Raw genomic sequence first — 6,000 nt, 5'->3', positions numbered from 1 at the left:
TTTTTAACTTAGACTAAGGGTTATTATACTTTATAGAAACTAATAAGAAGTAAAAACTCTATATCTTAAATAAAGTAGTAGAAGACCTTATTATTATTATTTATAATAAGAACTAATATTATAGTAATAAGTAGGTATAATATAAATTATAAGATAAGTTTATAGCCTCTAGCTAGCTACTATGACTTTTACTTAGAACCTATACTGTAATAACCTCTAACTTCACCCTTTAGCTAACAGCTTACTAGTTATGTGATCGCCCTAGATTTCTGCTTAGCTAGATAGTCCCACAGATCGCTATCTCTAGCTTTAGCCCTATTTCCCCTATATATACTTAGGTGCGCTATCTATTAGATAATCTTATTACTTTTAATATCACTTTAATAATAACTTTATAACTTTAACTAAGTTTAATTACTATAGACTTTTTCTAGCCTTCTAACCTATCTACTAACCCTTACGCATACCCTCTATCTCTATATTTATTAGTAATACCTATAATATTATAATAGTTAGCCTAGTTAACTTATTAGCTATACTGCTCTACTAAGGATATTATTAAAATAAGCATAAATACTAAGATTAGTAGTAAATATATCTATATTATTAAGTAAGAAGCTTTACTAAAGTAAGTAAGTAGCCTCTATACTATTACTACTAAAGTTAGCTTCTAAGACCTTAAAGTAGGACCTAGCTATAGCTATCTAGTCCTTAGGGCTCTATATATTAAAAGGTATTATCTTACTAATTACTATAAGCTTAGCCTTATAGTTAGTATTAATCTTAATATCTTAGAGCGTATTTTAAGTAAAGCCTTATAGTATAAGATCCTATAGATTAAGTAGGATAGAATATATTATAAAGGAATTTAAGTAGTTTACTTAGTAAGGAATAAGCTTAAGGCTTAGCGTGAGTAGTAGCGTTTTAAGTATATAGCTAAGATAAGCTTTTCTATAGCTAAAGACCTTATAAAGCTATCTTTAGTATATGTTTTGCTTATAGTATAAGTTATATAGGTAAAGCTATTAACCTTACTAGTAATGAAGCTATTGTTAATAAGGCTAATAGCTATAATAGGCGAGTTAGGGTTAGTGTGGGCAGTTATTTTGGACCCTTAGGTATATATACTGCGAAGCTATTAGACTAAGCACTAATTGAGGTGCTTTTACTGCTTTTTCCCCTACTATAAAAACCCCTATTAGGTAGGCTTAAAACTTCCTTAATATAAGATAAGTTTATTATTAATAATATAATAACTAAAATAAAGAAATACTATAAGATTTATCCTATATATAAACTACTTAGAAAAGATAGAGATAAACTAATTAGTAGCTTTTAGCTTATTATAATATTACTAATTCCTTTTTATATAATTACTATAGACTTTATTACTAAACTACTTAAAGTTTCTATTAATAATACTATCTAAAAACTATTAAGGTTTACTTTCTATAACTTTATAATAACTATTACTAATAAATTCTCTAAGTTTATTATAATTATACTAAGAAATACCTCTTATATAGCAACTAAATAGGCTTTAGTCTTTATTAAGATACTTATACTCTATAATTAGGGAATTCCCTATAGTATTATTCTAGATTAAGACCTTAAGTCTTTATTAGAATTCTAATAAACCCTATAGAGGGAAATAAATACTAAGCTTAAATTCTTAATAGTATACTACTTATAGATAGATAAGTAATCTAAAAAGAAGAACTAAATAGTTAAGGTATACTTATAAGCTTAATATATAACTTTCTTTAACTAAGCTTAAGTTTATAGTATAATATCTATTTAGTTTAGCTTTAATAATATATATATAGCTATAATTAAATATTTACTTAATAAGCTTATATATAGCTTTAAAACTAATAAGCTATTAAACCTCTTAAGTAATATTAATATTATCTCTAATTATAACTTACTCTAAGAGGAAGTAAAAATCTCTATTATAGAGGGGTAAATATATATAAAATAAATTTTTAATAAGGAATATTACTATATTATATTTAAACTAAGAGATTTTATATATTTTTATCTTAAAAAAGGATATTAGCTACTTAGGAATAAAGATATCCCCTTAGTATACTAAACTAATTAAAATACTTAAATAAGTTAGACTATTAGTATATTACTTAGATCTTCTACTAATAATAAATATCTACTTAGTTATTTTAATTATATATCTTATTTTAGTAATAAACTTATAGGATAATCTATTCTACTAAATGCTATTATTAGCTATTTTAGTTAATATAGATAACCTAAAATAAGCTAAATAAAGGGATTAGTTTATATATTATAAGGTTAAGAAGATCTTAGATAAGTATATACTCTATTAAAGTAGAGGATTAAATAAAACGTAATACCTAATTAAATAGAAGGATTCCTTATATTTCTATAATATCTAGATAGATATAGATACTATAGAAGCTAATAAGTTAGTTAAATTATTTAAATAGTAGCTAGTAGAAATATAAACTAAATAGGATTAAAATAAACTTATTTTAATTCTATTTATTAAATAATCCTCTTTTTTAAAACTAAAAGAACTACTAATAGATAATTAAAGAAAGAGAAGTAGATTAAGGTGTAATAAAAAAATAATATATTTATATAGAATTAAAAGGATTTTACTAGGAATTCCTTAGAATAATAGATAAGAGATTTCTCTAGGAAATTAAAGAGCTATATCTATATATTTAGATTAATAAAGTAGAGTATTTTTTAGGGAAGTACTTTATTATTTATATAAGCTAGCTACTAGCTAATAGAACTATATAGCTTAAATAGTGCCTTTTAGAGCTATAATATTATAGCTAAAAGTATAAAGATATTAAACTTACTTAGTAATTTTATTAAGAAATCTTAGGGAAAGAGTATATTAAACTTTACTTTTTATAAAGGTATACTCTCTACTTTTTACTTTTTATTTTCTTTTCTTAACTATTTATAATCTTTTTATTTTTCTCTTTTTTTTTATTATTATTAAGAGAGCAAAATAGTTTTACTTATAAGTAAGCTACTTATTACTTCTATATTAGTTAATATAACTTTTTTATAAATTATATTATAATTTTATTGTATTTTAGATATAACTTATAAGTTTCCTATAAAGGATTATTTCCTTTATATTCTTTATTATCTTTATTTTACTAATAGTAGAGACCTTTATAACTTTAGTTTTAAGGGCTATTTCTAGGCTATTTTAGTTTATAGAGGTAAAGAAGAGCTTTAATAGTATAGAAAAGTTACTTATAATATTATTAAAAAGCTTTTTTATAATAACTTTAACTTTATTAACCTTCTTTACTAATAAGCTATCTAATATAGTTATATTAACCTTAAATATTACTAAATCTAATATACTATCTATTAGTTTTATAATTAGTTTAAGTTTACTAATAGTAAAGATTATATAAGAGAAATTTTTAAATAATACTTATAGCTACCTCTTATTTATAAGCTAAAGTTTTAAACCCTCTTTATCTCTAAGAATTAGGAATATTATTCTAAAGCTTAAACTTTAAGAGTTATTAAAGAAAGCTTTCCTAGAGATTTTTTAGATAATAACCTATTTAGTAATATTAATTTTAACTTTAAATATAAGTAAGATATTAGTATAATTTCTTTTAATAAAGATTCTAACTAGAAAACTATTATAGCTACTTCTATTATTATAAGTAGTAAGCTAAATACCTCTATTTTAAATTATTATTATAATATTAGTAATTAATATATAAAGATTAAAGATATAGATTATACTTTAGTAGTTATTAAATCTATCTTTATAGCTATAGCTAAGGTTACTAATAGAGAAATTAACCTTAATAAGTATATTAAGATTATAAAGTCTATTTATTAAAATAATATTATTATCCCTATTAATCTTTATAAAGCTTTTTAAGCTAAAACTAATAATATAATATTAGTTAAAAACTTTACTAATTTACTAATTATATTAACTAAGTTATTCTATAAAGCTAAGAAGTATAAGTTTAATTATAATAATATTAAAGGAAGATATTTATTTACTCTTATTACTTCTACTACTTCTATTAACTTTATTTATTTAGATAATAAGGAGGACTTTATTAAAAAGAAGGTTAACTTAATTTATTTCCTTACTAAGAAGCTTAAAGAGAAAGAAAAAGATCTTAAGTAGTAATATATTCTTATTAAGATACTCTATAGTAATATAGATTACTTATATACTAAAATTACTAATATTAGTAATCTTAAAACTTTTACTTAGCTTACTCTTAGTTATTACTATATTATCCTTAATTACTAAGGAATTATTTATTTTCTTATAGTAATTAGTATTATTTAAGCTATTTTTAAGTTTCTTAAGATAACTAAGTTACTTCTAATTAATTTAGCTTTTATTTCTTTAATAGATTTCTTTAAGATTAAATAAGAAGATATTTTTATTACTTAATTTAAGAATAAGAAGAATAAGTAGTTTTATACTATTAAAGCTAATAGATTTATTAAAGTAGTAAATAAGTTATATATTAGTAGCTTTATTTAGACTATAATATTAGCTTATTACTATAGTTATAAATATAGTTTCTAAACTTTATATATAACTTCTAAAGATAAGGTCTTTAAGTAGTTTAAGATATAGATTACTAAGAAGTATATCTATAACTTCCTAGATATTTCTAAGGAAGTTTATAATATTAGTTTTACTTATAATAATAAAGATAATAGCTTTAAGTTATATACTTCTTAATAAGAAGAGTAAGTAGTAAGTAATTTTAAAGTAGATAAGTATATAATAAATAGTAAAGGAATAAGGAGCTTATAGGTAGTATAAAAATAAGTATATAGTAAGTAAAATAAGATAGATTTTATTAGATTTATTTTCCTTTATATATTTTTTCTTCTCTTTTCTTATATTATAATTTCTATATAGTTTTACTTTTAATATTTTTATATATAAACCTAACTACTTCTTAGTTTTTTTAATTTATAGTAGTAATAATATTACTTTAGTAATTTTACTTAGTAATACTATTAGTTTAAATAAACTACTACTTATTACTTTACTAAGAATTCTATTTAGATAAATAGTAAAATAACATTATTAAAACTTATTATTATAACTTAGAGTTTTTACTTTAGATTTACTATATAGGTTTAAGTAATAACTACTAACTTCTTTATAAATTCTATAATTATAGTTACTACTACTTCTCTATTACTTTATAGTAATTTCTCTATAATTTCCTATAATTTAAAGTAACTATTATTATTATAACTTCTCTATAATTTCTCTATAATTTTTTATAATTTATTATAACTATTATTATTATAACCTCTTTATAACTTCTTTATAAATTCCTTTCTACTTAAATAGTAACTATTTATACTACTTACTATAAAATAACCCTCACCTAGCTAAATCTCTTACTCTTTTTTAGCTATATATTATAGCTAGCTACTTTAATATAAGAAAGTTATTATAATAAGTAGTTAGTATATAATTTATAAATAAATATAATTCTTTTATAGAGGGGTAATTATTATAATATAAACTAAGATTTTCCTCTAATTTCTCTATAAAAGTAAGATAAAGATTTCCCTATAATTTCCCTAGGAAATCCCTAGGAAATCCCTAGTAAAACGATATATAGAATCCTATAAGATTTCCTAGAGATTTCTCTAGGAAATACCTTAAGTATTCTTTAGGGAAATCTCTTAGAAATCCCTTAGAAGGAGGTATTAGAATATTATATCTTTTTACTTATACCTATATATAATAAATATCTTCTATATTCTTATTAAAAGAACTAATAGTATTTAGTAAATAAGAGATATAGTATTTAAAGAAGATAAAGGAAAACTTCTCTTAATTAAATTTAATAACTTATAGCTAAAAGAAGAAATTAAACTAAAATTTTATAAATATAATAATAAATTACTAATAGTAATATATAAAGCTAAGTTTTAGCTTTATATTATAAATATTAAGTTTTATTATTATTATTA

This window comes from Colletotrichum siamense (genome assembly GCF_013390195.1).
Source record: "Colletotrichum siamense strain Cg363 chromosome Unknown KSG_Cg363_contig01, whole genome shotgun sequence".
Classification (NCBI taxonomy): domain Eukaryota; kingdom Fungi; phylum Ascomycota; class Sordariomycetes; order Glomerellales; family Glomerellaceae; genus Colletotrichum; species Colletotrichum siamense.
This window is presented reverse-complemented; position numbering follows the sequence as displayed.